Genomic DNA, 14,706 nt, shown 5'->3' with positions numbered 1-14,706 from the left:
ACAGTAAAACGAGAGGAGGAGTAGTCGTGTCGAGCGTCTCCCTCTGGTCTGAAAATCCCCTGGCAGGCGGCGGTCTGGTGGCTGACACGTCGGCTTCGGCGCGGGACGACTTCGTCTGAAACAACACAAACACTCCAGAAAAATAGGCCACAATCAAACTCGCACTATGCTCCAGTAAAAACCCTCAGCCCACAAGACACGAGGATTGTGGTGATCATTTCTGCACCATGGAAGACGTTAGTCACTTCAGAGAGCCGTCGCCCTCCAGACTGGCCTCCTCAGGTTAGATATCAACTTTATATCAAGACCTTTGACCCTTAAAGCTCAAAGGTCGAAACTCAAGGTCGACTTACTCGCTTTGAGCAGTTAACTGAGGTTTTCATGGAGAAACCAATAATGGACCTTGAAAAGAGATTATTCATTTTGTCTAGAAATATTAAAGGTTTGTTGATAAAACCTGCTTCAAATTAGTGAAAAATGTTTTTATTGGCCACTTTAATTGTTTAAATGAATATATTCATTTTTTAGATGTCAGACATATAGAACCAGAACCACGGAGACAAGTTGCAGGAAATATAGTCACAAGATTTTCAGTGTTGAGTAAGTGTTTTTGCAGAACATTATGATGTCACAGTGAAGTTGACCTTTGACCCTTTGGATATAAAAATGTATCACTTCATTATTTTATCCTATCAGACATTTGTGTTAAATTGTGTCATAATTAGCTGTATGAATTATTAAGTTATGGCTAAAGTGACCTTGACCTTTGACCTTCGACCACCAAATTCTAATAGTTATATCTCTGAGTCCAAGTGAAGGTTTGCACCAACTTTTAAAAAGATCCCTCAAAGTGTTGCTGAGATATGAAGTTCCTGGGAAGGAGGCGGACAGACGGACCAACAACCTGAAAATCCGAAAACAGCAAAACTTTTCCACGGCTTTCACCGCAGAGCTCCGACTCTGGAGCTGAATAATAATTTAGATAAAGGAAATAGTTCCAGCCTAGCTGTATTAATCAGAAATAATGTTTGGTATGGTTAGTCACTGGTCAGTTAATCATACCAGTTCAACCCGGAGGGTCCGATTCCTCCCAACGTTACGGGAAACAACACGAACGGTACAAACATTTGCCCAAATATCACAAGCTGCCAAAACGTGTTCATCTCTGTAAAACTGTCGAAGTGTCTGACACGCAGAGATTTATCTGTCAACGAAGAGCTCAGGTGAAAACACAGATCGGCTTCTAGCTTTGAAACTGATCATAGAGGTCTTTCTAAATGAAGACAAGATGGCACTATTTGGAAATGAATACTATTCACTTGTTCCTCTGCCCTGGGCCAAATTTCATTTTTTGGTTTTTAAGATACTGTATCCTGCTGACGGCAAAACAAAAACACGACTTCCTCGGTAGATGAAAAAAAACGGACTCCAGCTCTGATTTAAGATGCCGAGCAGTTGGGAAACTAATTTCAGTAATGTTGTAAATCTCTGCTCATTTACTCCAAGTTTCTGAAGTGGTTGACTTGATTGCTGCTGGCTTTTATTTAAATGAAAAACATCTATAAACTTTCTAACATGTCAATGAAAACTGGGAAATGAGAAATCTGTGTGGCCTCAATCTGTCGGTCTGTCGCTTCGACTTTATTGTCCCGGCTTTGAACATTTCTGAGAGAGGAATTTCACTCCTCTGCAGCAGCACTGAGGTGGAAGAGAGACACTGTGAAATCAAGTGAAGAAGAAGAAGAAGAAGAGGGGGGGGGTTTAACTTTCAGGGGGGTGTGGGTGATAAAACGTTAGTCGTGCTCCTCGTCGCTTCAGATGGAACTTCATTTGAGCCGGTACCAGATTGCAGGAGGTGGTTTGTAATAGACAACATGAAGCTCTGAAGCCTGAAACAGAAAGCCAGGCCTGTTCTCCACTGTCTGTGCTCACGTATGATCAAATGCTCAGGATGAAAAACACTGACCTGCTCCTACAGTTCCTGCTTCTTACAAACCCTCGGGCTCCACAGATTCACCTGCAGACCCAACTGAAGACGTACGACTGAGGAACTACATGTTCGTATGATTCTTCAAGACACAAGAAGACGCTGAGTTCTTGGAAAGTGACCGGGGAGCCTGTTGTATTTCCCATCATGCTTCAGGTGGAAGCCGGAGGTAAAGCGTTGCTATGGACAGAGTGAACTCAGTGTTTGTCCTTTAGCCTGCGTCGCAGTGTGTCCAACGTCTCCTGACATCACACTGAGCTCCAGCGCCAGCTCAGCAGATTTTAACAAGCGGCTAAAACACACACTGCCTGCGATGCGTGTGCGTCTCTCCACATAAAGTTTACAGTTACTGAATGTTGGATTTCTTTTCATTATATATTAACTTTATTTTAATTTTGACAGAAAATGTCTCTAAAATGTCTCCGTCTCTGCAGCTGCTGGTTGAGAATATTTAATATTTCTTCTTGTCTGTATCATGTTCAGATTCAGTCTGGACGTAGAAACTACAGTGGAAGGCGTCAGTTTGATGTCATGTAGCTGGTGTGATGTCACTATGACATCATCAACAGGTCTTTCCTCGCACACGCCACGCAGCCGGTGTAGAAGCTGCATCAGTCCTGTCTGCCTGTCTGTCTGTCTGTCTGTCTGTCCGTCTGTCTGCCTGTCTGTCTGCCTGTCTGTCTGTCTGCCTGTCTGCCTGTCTGTCTGTCTGTCTGCCTGTCTGTCTGTCTGCCTGTCTGTCTGTGCCCCCCCCCCCCACTTTCCACTTTTCTGTGTGTAGATAAATAAAAACGACACACGCTGAGTTTTCATTGAGCTGAAGCGGTCTGTGTTGTCATTACATGGATTTCTGTCATCATCCGAAAAATGAAATGTCCGTTTGGAAACCTACTTGTTGAGTTTTGTGGAATAACAGATGCCCCCCCCCCCCCCCCCCCGGCTGCTGAGCGCTCGCTGGACAATCGATGTGATTAGACTGATGGTATTAACATCTGCGACGGAGCAAGTTTGAAATTCCAGTTGTTGATCTTCAGTTTTCTCGTGCAGCGGAGGAGAGGCAGAAGGATTGAGACGGACCGAAGCTCGGCAGAGAAAAACTGAGCCGAGAGCCAGAGAGAAAAAAGCCTCAGCCTCTTTGTCTAACTGTATATGACATGTTTAAAGTATCAACTCCTTTAACCTAACTCCCTTGTTCATACCAATTGACTTGAGAGGAGAAGAAAATGCAATTTGGCCTCGGCCGTTTGCGTTTCTTTTTTCCCTTATTTGGGCGTCTCTATGGAAACAGAGCTTTGTTGACGGGGCGTGTTGACAGGCCGCCTCTCGAGCCAAACACAGAGAAATCCCCACAACTCCTCATGAGGGCAATGCATGCAGGGAAAATCCTGTAAAAGATGACTTGCACAGGGGAGAATAAGAGCGCTCTGTTGCAGCGGCTTTAAGAGCGGCGGGAGTCGCTGCGACGAGCGACAGAGAAACGAGTCGGATGTGGTCAGGTGTGTTTCAGGAAGAGAGACCTTCATCATCGTCTCCACATGCAGCTGATGATGGACTCTTCATTTTGATCCGTCCTTCCTGTTTCCTTGTCTTCTTTCCTTTACACCGTCTTCCTTTCCTTCTCCCTTGTTTCCTCCGTCTTTCTTTATTTCATCTTTGTCTTCCTTTCTTTCTTTCCTTCCTTCTACCTATTTTCTTTTCCTCCTCCATGTTTCTTCCCATATTTTCCAACCTTTTTCATCCCTTGTTTCTCTCTCTCTCCTCTTCTCCTTGCTTCCTTTCCTTGGTTCTTTTGTCTTCCAATTTTATTTTTTCCCTTGTTCATTTCTTCTTTCCTGCTCTTCAACCTATTCTTGTTTCCTTTCTTTCTCCCCTTGATTCTTCTTTACTTCCTTTACATTTCCTTTCCTACCTCTTCTCTTCTTTCCTTTCCTCCTTGTTTCACTCCTCTCTTCCCTTATTCCTTCCTGTTTTTAGGTCCCTCTTTTCATCCCTGACTTTGTTTCGTTCATATTTCCTTCTTTGCTTCCTCCTCTTTCTCCTTGTTTCCTTGTGACTGATACCTCTGCTCTGGGTCTGCGCTCTTCCTCCTCCTCCTCCTCCTCCTCTGAGGATCATTTGGCGCGACGAACCCTCGTCGATGGGTGAAAATGGCCGCTGCCTCCTCGTCTCAGTGATTGAGAATCAGGCCGGCCTTTAATTTGTTGCAGACCTCGGGTTCCTGATCCAGCAGCAGTTCCAGCGCTGGGTGCAGGATGTGCTGGTTTCCTCGAGCAGTCAGGGGGGAGATGACTGAGCAGAAATGGACACCGGGACCCGGACTCCTCCTCCTCCTCCTCCTCCTCCTCCTCCTCCTCCTCGCAGAGAACCTGCCGACGCAGGAGGCTGTTTGGATAAGTCGGGCGTCTGGCTGCAGGTAGCCGCCGAGCTCAGGTGGGTGTTTATCCAGAGCTCTGTCCTCAGCCTCCGGGCCTGGAGCCTCGACGCACACAGAAAAATCTTGACTTCCACTCAGGAAATAATTAGTCTGATTTCCTTCTTTATTGGCGGGCCTGATCTGCCAACATGGTAATGGAAGTTCTGTGTCAGTTTTTCTCCAAGAATGGATGCCTTGAAGAAAGGAGCTTAGTGAGGATTTACTGATGCACTGTCCCCTTTTTCCCTCCTCGCTCCGTCCGCCAGCAGATCCACTGGATAAGAGGCGGAGCAGGAACCCGATCATTGACGCTCGCTGCTTTTCTGCTTTACAGGAAGATGAAGACTGAGATTATTCACTGTGACCATCATCAGGCAGCACCTGTCTGTGGCCACACCCAGTCAGTGATGTCACAACAGGTCAAATACATGGCCAAAAGTATGTGGACGCCTGTCCCCGTGGCCACTGGTTGGTCGCTGCTCTCGAATCGTCACAATAAAACCGATTGTTTATCTTCATGTTCCAGTGAGAGAATCAAACTGCGAACGCAGCAGCATCGAACACTAATTATTGATCGCTGTTTCTCGTCTCAGCGTCGTGTCCAGCGCCGCTCTGTCGGTCTTTACCTTGTTTGCGTTTGGACTGAAAAGCAGCAGCTCAGTCTCTGTGTCCTCGACTGACCGGTCCAACACCCTGACTGGAGCTTCAGCTCATATACAGCAGACCTGGTTTCCATCCACAGGTGTTGATGTTAAGTCTGAGTCTGGCCAACTTCACTCTGGCTCATCTCCACCAACGAGCAGAAAGAAAAACCCCAGAAAACAAACAGGAAAATAGTCGAACAGTTTCTACATGAGGCTCCAAAAAGGCGTCGTCGATAAGTTTCCTTTTCGGTTTCGTACGAATATTTTTGAACTTGTGGTAAAAACAACGTCGCAGCTCGTCACTGAACAGACACATTTCATTGGTTAAAGTCTCATTTCTGACAAGATCTTTCTGTAGATAGAGAAAACCTCCTCAGCCTCAACGAACAATCACTCACTCACTGACGTCATGAAATCAAGTTTCATCTTTGATTTCGTACGAATGTCTTTTACATAAATTTAGATTTTGAGAACAAAAAATAAAATAAATAAATAAACAAATACCATCTATCATTAACATGCATTTATTACCTTTATTTATTTATTCATTGCTTCTCTCTCAACAAATCAAAATATATAGAAATCATCTCGATCTATAGCAGCAATAAGGAGCTGTCGGTTGTTCTCTGGCAACATGTTGTTGTGTCTCGTTATGATTCACTTTCTTTGCTTTTTATTTTGCGTCACCAAATAAAAGTCAAACTCAGTCAAGTCTTTCCTTCCGAGCTGCAAACATTCGTCAATTAACAGAAAATGACCAGTTATTTTAATCAGTGGTTAATTGTAGTTTTTCGTTCAAGACAAAATGATAAAACATTTTCGGCTGCAGCTTCTCAAATGGTAGAAATCGATGTTTTCATTAAATTGATGCAACTCAATGCTAACATCCTGTTAGCTAATGTAAAAACATCTGCAGCAGCTGTGACTCACCTCCTGTATCTGCTCTGATGTGTTGGACTCGCAGGTATCACTTTCCCCGACCGTGCAGCCTGGAGGTATTTATCATGAAGACAGCAGAGATTCTCAGCTACACTCATCTGATCGTTTCCTAATTTGATTTTCTGCAGAATATTCCAGCTCTTTTCCTCATGTGCATCGGTTTAACTGTCGGTTCTCTCAGAGCGGATCCAGGCCTTCGCTCTGAGGAGAACCGGTCCATGTCGATTAGTTTTAAGCTTTTATTGTCTGACTGTGTTTCTCGCTGTGCTGCTGCTTTTCCTCACACGGGTCAGAAAATGAAGTGCAGGTCGTGTCAGGGCCGTTTCTCCTCTAATGGCAATACCATGCTGCGTGCGGTGTGTAATAGATATGCGAGTGCACTTATACATTTCCTTGTTGTGACTCTGGTTGTAAATTGTTTTTAAATGTCTTGAGGACGGGCAGCGAAAAGCGCCGAAGGAGGGAAGAAGAGGAAGGAAGCCTGTTCAGCGTTTCTCCATATGTCCGTCCCTGACACTGGAGAAGCCGGACGGCGAGGAGTGGGAGTCATTAGGTGAAGAGAGGAGGGCACTGATGGTTCAAACAGCCTCAGTGTTTAGAGAAACCTGCTGCCCACTGCAGGTATTAAGGTTTCCTGCTTTCACATCTGCCCTAAAGGCTCATTCCAGACTTTTCCCCCTGAGTCTTATTATTTTCATGGTTTTCACCATCATTCCTATCAGTAAGAATAACACCGTATTCACAGAGGTAATCGCCGAGAGCTGGGAACCTTCTGCACCGAGAGATTATTACCAGCGTTTCAGCTGCAGTCTCAGTTTAATCTGCTGTGAAGTTGGATGAAGTGTTGGTCAGTGTCACCTGGTGCTTCTGAACAGGTGGGTTGATGTATATTCGACTGTTAAAGTGTGTTGTTTCCTACGGCGGCTGCAGCGACCCAAAACGCCGCCACCGTTAGGAGAAACCACGTCGAAACACACGAAAATACAAACCGGATATAAGAAGGGAAACGTGCTGCAGGAATTCACACATTCATGATCAGCAAATACAGAAGAGCTCCAGGCCTGTAGGGGGAGCTCTGAGTGCAACTCCTTGAGCTTCGACCCAAGACCTACGGACCCACGACCTGACCTTTGACCTTTGACCAAACGAGAGAGTATGAGTGCTCTTTTACATTGGGTTGTAGTTTTTACAAAATTATAAAAGAGCAACAGAAAATGTAGCGAGCGTTAGCATTAGCTTATATGGTTGTTGCACTTAGAGCTCCCCCTACAGGCCTGGAGGTCCGTGTGTTTCTGCTTCTGCAGCTGGACGTGTTTTGGGCCGTCGCAGCGTGTTGACCTTTGTCAGCCGCCGTAGTTTCCACCTACAAAAAGTTTGTCTATATCGCAATATTTTTATTAAAAGTGTTGGAGGAGTAAAGCGTAAAGATTCTGCAGGGGATGTGAAGACAACAGGAAGTTACTTCTGTCAGAAATCAGTCAGATCTGAACAGACATGAAACAGATTTAGATTCCTTCCACTTCCACTTTCATTATCTCTGATATCCATTCGAACTCTTTCCTTCAGTACCGCAGTGATCCACGTATATGATGCTAGCTGCTAACAGCTAATTCAGCATAATTCATTTTTCAAGTTTAAAGAAAGTTTTTTAAGTTTGAAAATATGAATCACTGCAAAGTTTAATGTAGAAAAGGGTTATTTAAGGTCGTTTAATTATAATTAAACTACATTTATACTCATATTTTGTATTTTATTTAAATGATATATTTTGGCACCAAATCGCAGCAGAATTCTCTCCGGCCTCTTTTCACACAGAACAAACTGTAGAATATTTTTGTTAGCTATCATCGTTACAGCATTCATCATTATCTTATCGGCTAACAGCCGACCGTTCCCATGAACGGACGCCAACACCCGGAGCACACTCGCCCTGAAAGTGGCGATCTCTGGTTTTCCTCTGCGCTCAGATGGAAAGATGCTTCCACTCCCCGCGGGCGGAGCCAGATGTGAAGCTGGGCTGCAGTATTGATTACAGCCTCCATCTGTTGTGCGTTTTCTCTTTTTTTCCCCTCCATTTTCTATTGTGAATTACTCCCTTTGTTGTGTGTTATTTTTCCCATCCATACTCGCTCTATTTCCATGAGTCACTCAAAGTGCTCAGGCCCAAAAGCATTATTACAGACAGACTCCTTGTTTATGGTTTCCTCATCAATAAATGCTCTATTGTCTCCGGACGCCATGGGATTCGGTGCGGGCCATATTTTAATTTTTACTACTAAACAGAAACACTCTTATAAATATTTCTGTGTGCGGACGTTTGTTCTGCTAAACGGCGTTTTCATGGTCGAATTCAAAAGTCAGTTCAAGTGATGAGGTGGTCACAGGAGACCGGAGACACATGTACTCCACTTAACTGGAGTTTAGATCACAGGTTTTCAATCCGCCTCCTTCTCAGAGTCGTAACTCAGTCGGATCTGAGCGCACAGACGTGAAACACATGTTTTTAGATTCAGTTTGGCTTCCACTTCCCGAGGACGCCGCCATGTCTCACGTCCATCACCGGGAAACGTCCAATAACGTGCAGAGAAATCAGAGAAATAAAGACGCTTCTTATCTCTGCAGAACTCCTGTTTTTAAGTTTCCTTCAGTGTCACAGTGACACAGCTGTCTGAACACCCATGATGCACTGCAGACAGGAAGTGATCACAGCTGATTCAGCTGCTGGTAATGGGACAGTTTGACTCCGTGTGAAAAACAGGCTAACTCGCAGGAATGTATGCTAACTTTATACTTTATGATTACAACCTCCAAAGCATCAATCAAAGCATTAACTGTAGTTCCAAAAATATCATAATTACTCCCCAAATAGAAGAAAGAGACAGAATAACGGAGTGAGTCGTTATTAACGTCTCGTTTGACAGAGGTTTTGAGGAGGTGCAGCTGAAATCCTGTAGTTTCTTTTTACTCCTCTTCACCTGGATTTACTGGATAGTTTCTACATTTTACGACCAACGAGCAATTTTCCAAAAGGTCCGTCACACTGAGACGTTCACCAGCAGCTGATTCACATTTAAATCTTGACTGTATCGTAAATGCGGTCACGGACATTTACATTTACGTGAGTGCAGTTTGTCTCCGTCTCTCCTCCTCCACACTTCAGAGGGAGTATTCTACTTTCTCCTGCTCCACATTCAGATTATTGGACACGAAACACATGACCTACTTCTGAAACATGAAGTTAAAATTAGCTCCACCTCCACTGCCACAATGCTGTTTATACGCTCATGCATAATTAGTAGTAACACAATAAATATAACACTTACTTCACTTTTTAGTTTTAAATGTTTTTGGTGCAGAAACAAACAAATAAATAAAACATTAATACAAACATGAGACCTGCAGGACTGGCCTCGCTTTATCTTTCTCTCTTTCTTCCTCTTTTTCCTTCTTACTATGTTTATTATGAACCGAAGTAAATACCTCGTATGTGAAAACCTACTTCACAAACCTGATTCTGGTTGTTTCATCGATCACACATGGACCTCCAATAAAACAAGAGATTAAACAATATATATAAATAATGAACTCTATGTGATTCCCCTACATGTCCTCTACAGGCTCCTGTACTTTCAATCCTTGTGTACGATGCGTGTTAAGTTGCTGTTCTTCTGAATCTCCACACACAGATATTAAAGTCAGACTTTGTGTTTCTGGATCAAAGAAAAGATTTTTTCCACAGAACATTTTGGAGCAGATTGAACTTTTCTTTTCAGTGGAGGACAGAGACAGGAAACAGCTCGCTGGGGACACACTGCTCTGAACTGTTTATCTGCTGGTGTCAGATGTTAAACAGAGAAACACGTCGGTTCAAACACTCTGTGGTCAAACACACATTCCCACTGACCACATATTAGACTGTCGCTGCTCCCACGACACCGGCTCGGAGTCTGGGTGTCAGATGATGGTGCTGGGTGGAGGAGGATGGTGCTGGTGGGTGGATCTGTTGGGGATGGAGGAGGTTCGGAGCTCTGCCAGCTGATGAAAAAACCCCCGTCTGCTTTAAGTTTCAGCGAGCATTTTCTCATAATTACATTGTCTCGCCATGCAGAGCTGGAGGGGTGGAGGGGGTGGAGGGGGTGGAGGGGGTAACTGAGAAAGGTGGGTGGGCATCTCTGCAGAGCCTGATACCAAACTGGCATTAAAGCCGGCTTGAGACGGGGTTTGTCCTCAAAGTGCAGGATTTGGCTGCTGCGCTGCAGAAGTCACAGTGTGAGTGGACCTCTGGCAGCCGCTCTGAAGGGTTCAGGCCATCCAAAGCCACTTTTCCTTTTTCTTTTTCAACGGAGACATGCTAAAAATAAAAATGGGCCTTTTTAAAGAGTGTGGCTTTTAATGGCAGCATGTAAAAATCTGCTATGTGTTAACAGCTTCACTGAGGCAAACCAAAAGACATGCCTTAGCGGCCTCAAAACAAATTGGGATGGCAAATGACGAAGCAGGAGAGTTTGGATTGAGTAGGTGGCTCTTTCTTTCTTTCTTTCTTTCTTTCTTTCTTTCTTTCTCCCAGTGTTTGATCAGGAGGGTGAAGGCAGCGGTGACGCCCTCAGACTTCAGTAGAAAAGACTCTTTGAAATGGAAAAGACAAAAGATAAACCTTTACAAAGCCCCAGTGCACAAACACACACACACACACACACACACACACACACACACACACACATGCAAATAAATAAAAGAGAAAAACGTGTTGTCCTCCTGACTAAAGGCTTTGTAGTGACGGATGTTTGACTGCACTGTGTGACCTCGGCTCACCTCCGTCTCAGGAGAAGGAAACGTGGGTCGAACATTTCGGTTCGGAGCGAAACGTCGTGGATTTCAAACGTTGGCGATGCAGATGAATCCTTAAAATCCAAACTGAGCTGACCTGAGCCGCCGAGCTCCCATCAGCACTGACAGACTCCTTCAGGGAGGAGAATTGACGGATCAGAGCGGGTTGAAGAGGATTCGGGCCGGCAGGCAGGAAAACAGCGTCGCCAGGCTCCGAGACAATCAGGGAAGGTGAAGCACATAAATCCGGATCAAAGCGCAGCCATCTGGCACTTTAACAGGCGTGCTGACATGTTTGGCAGCGTGGAGGTCCATCCAATTATACCCCCTCTCCCTTTTCCCACTGGGTCTAATAGTTAGATGTGGACCGGTTGAGCTTCATGCTGGAGTTTAGGTCAGACAGTGAACTCATGCGGAGCTGTCTGTCGGAATAAATCAACCAGACCGGTTCTTCTCTTTCAAGCGCTGCGGCTCCCGGAGGCCGGAGCGGCGCCGTCGCTCAGCGCGTCGCGGCGTACGTAAACGACAGAACGAAAGATCCGGTCTGACGTCGTCATCCTGGACGGGAGGCGAGTCCGTCAGGGTTTTTAAAGAGCGGAGAACTGAGAGCTTCTCCAGACTGGATGGAAAAAACACCTGGGACAGGAACAGTCAGTCCAGACCTGATGATCAGTACAGTCACTTCTTGGGTCAGGAAAGTCTGTGAGCCTTTTGCTCCCAGTCCTGTTCTGGACCATCCATCCATATTGTTCCGGGTCACGGTGGCAGCAGGCCCAGCAGGGTTTTCTAAAAGTCCGAGGTCTAGGGCCCAGGAGGATCCTGATCAGATGCTTTCAGCAGCGTCTGGACTCCGAGCTCCTCCCCCTCTCCACACTTTCTCTTTACCTGGAGAACATCTTTCAAATCGGCTCTTAAATCTCTTTTTTTTCCTTCAGCGCCACCTTGAGGCCACGTGACGTTTTTACTGAAACATCTCAACAATTATTGTGATGAAATGTGTTTCAGACATTCATGGTCCAATGAGGATGAACCGCAACAACCTGGAAGATCCTCTGACTTTTCCTCTGGCGCCACCTTCAGGCCACATTTTAATGCGTCCAATGCTTTAGTTTATTTACACACTCAGGTTATAGAATTAGTTGAAAGTTATCTAATGAGTTTTGAAAATGTAAAATTTGAACTTGAGAAAAATAAATTCAATAAACTTCAGATATTAAGTTGAATCAACAATTGTCGAGTCGGCTTTTTCCTTTGAGCTACTTTTATTTTTTGTTCCTACGCAGAAATAATAAAAGGCTGTTAGACGGCAAGATAAAAAAGTGAAAACATATATATATAAAATAAAGCCCTTAAACTGATAGATATATTTATATATAGATATATTTAGGTTGACATTTTTTTCCAGGTGCCTTAAATAAGTTCTGAGCGGCACGTCGCTCAGCTTGCTACCAGAGCTCCTGCTGCTTCTCAATGCAAGTCTCATATTCTGCTATTTGTTTAGAAAGTAGAAGTAACATCCAGGTGAAAGCTCCGGGCCTCACACAGCTTTTTCATCTGATGTCGATTTAATGGTTTAATTTGATTCTTCTGTTCCCGTCTGCAGCGTCTCGTCACTCCACAGAGGAAGAGCCAGGAAGACAAACTGCTGAAAATGCAGAAAGTGTAAATTCATTTGCATTTATTTCCTGTGCTTCATGAATTTCCGGGGGGTGTGTGTGTGTGTGTGTGTGTGTGTGTGCTGGATAATCAGCCTGAGCTGTTGAGGAGGTGTTTTGGTTTCTCTCTGCAGGGAGATCTGGGTTATTTTACCCCCGTGAAGTCCTGATTGGATCAGGCCCTGAGGTCTGCTCTGTTGTGGTCGGAGCCTCTTCAAAGCGTCGCTCTGCGCTCAGCTCGCAGGAATGCCCATTACCTTGCGGTCGCACGTCTTAGCCTGAGCTGCTCGACTCCTGCAGAGTCGCTGCAGCCAGGTATCCCATCAGCCACCACACGGCCGCTGGTGGGAAAGTGCAGCGCCTCCCCCACGCCGTGTTTTTTGATGGGGATTACAGGGGTGAACATGACGAGGCTCTCCTGTGTGGGCCCCTGTAGCTGCAGGGCTTCCACCGCCGCTGACGCAGGAGCGTGTGCTGCAGTGTTATTGTGAGAATATCACTGTAGGCCACGCATCTATTTTTAATGTGCCCTGCTCTAAATATACAGCGGCCATGTCTGCAGCTTCACTCTTTCCTCTCGGCTCAAACAATGCGTAAGAAATGTAAAAATGTAAAAGCTTTGTTTGGTTTGCGGCCCCGGGGCCCCTGTGTGGCGAGCGTCGTGTTATTTCCGGAGCTGGAATGTGTGCTAGTGGATATTTTGGATGTGTCATGCGGCGCGGGCCGCCCGCCGCCGCCCACGCCTTCAGCAGGGATGCAGACAGCGTCGCGTTTGATGTCGCGGCTGACAGCAGCCGTGATGCAACCGGCGCTGCAGAAGGGCGCGTCCGCTCCGACCCACCGGCTGACGCATTTCTCTGGGAAACTCCTTCCAAATTCCCAGAGCTCCCGGTCCGCTGGGCCGGACCTGGACCGCTGCCACGACCGTGTGAGTCCTGACTCTGTTTGTGGTCAACAGGATTACAAACCACTGTGTGTGTTTATAGGTTTTCTCCTTCGGTTTGTTTTACAGTGAAAATCATAGAGTTTATAGTGGAGAGTCCCGGGGAGACACGGTTTAAAGTCAGTGGGACAAATTAAGACTTTTCTCTTCTGAACCAAACAAATGAAACAGAGTGAAAGCAGCTTCACAAACACACTCACATAAACATCATGTATGGACGCAAACTTCCAGGAACAGAAGCAACAGAAATGAAAATAATAATCTCATAACTGTCACATATTATCTCATAACTTCAATTCAGTTTTGCACATATTGTCTCACAATTAAAAACACTGTCCATAATGTGAGTACAGAAGCTCATTAGTGCCAGAACTAACTTCATAATGTGAACTTGCTCCAAGTTTGAATTACATCTCATTTTTACCTATCTTTCTGTAAGTTGTAATATCTCTGAATTTTGAATTGCTAAGGATTTATTTTGACTTATTTCCATCATTTTAACACATTAAGTCACAATGTAATATATAATAAAGGGAATAAAAATATAAAAACACATACCTGAAGATTATTTCCAACAGGGAAATTAAAAATAGATGAAAGTTTCTATTGTTGCTCAGTTTTTAATTTTGACTTCCTGTGTTACAACTTTGACATATGCTGAATTTAAACATTATATTTCATTAATTGTATTTATTTTCTTGTAATCCTGGTTTATTGTTTCATTATTGTGACTTGGGTAAAAAAAATCTCAAAAAATGTAATTTTTCATTTGTTTTATTTGGTCTTTTTATTGCAGTGAGGATGAACAGAGGTTATAACGGGAGGAACAGAGTCCTCTGCTGGAATCGAACCTGTGACATGCATCTCCACCATGACGGTCACTGACTTAACATCATAGAGTTTTATTTTTATCATAACTGCAGAATAATTGATGCAGTTTTGTGTAATAAAGTGGAACATGAAGCGACTCCAGGAACAATCATTTACACACTGAATAACTGATGTTTGTGGGATGAATCTCCGTGCAACAAAAAGACTGTAGATTTTACGACACTGAGGAACTCTGCGGTTTCACATGTCATGTCATCATAGCTGTATTCTTAAGTGCTAAGTAGACAAAACATTTTAAGTCAAATTACTCTCCTCGCGCTCATAAAAGAGAAGCCGAGACGCTGCCGCGCCTCTCCTGAAAAACAGCTCGTAAAAACAACAGCAACAACATGAAGCTGAAGGAGACACGAGCCGAATCATTTCATCTGCAGCTTCCAGGAAACAACATCAGCAAAAGTCTGAAGTCG

Source organism: Seriola aureovittata, chromosome 22, assembly GCF_021018895.1.
Source record: "Seriola aureovittata isolate HTS-2021-v1 ecotype China chromosome 22, ASM2101889v1, whole genome shotgun sequence".
In the NCBI taxonomy this organism is placed as follows: Eukaryota; Metazoa; Chordata; class Actinopteri; order Carangiformes; family Carangidae; genus Seriola; species Seriola aureovittata.
Note: the sequence above shows the minus strand (reverse complement) of the source record.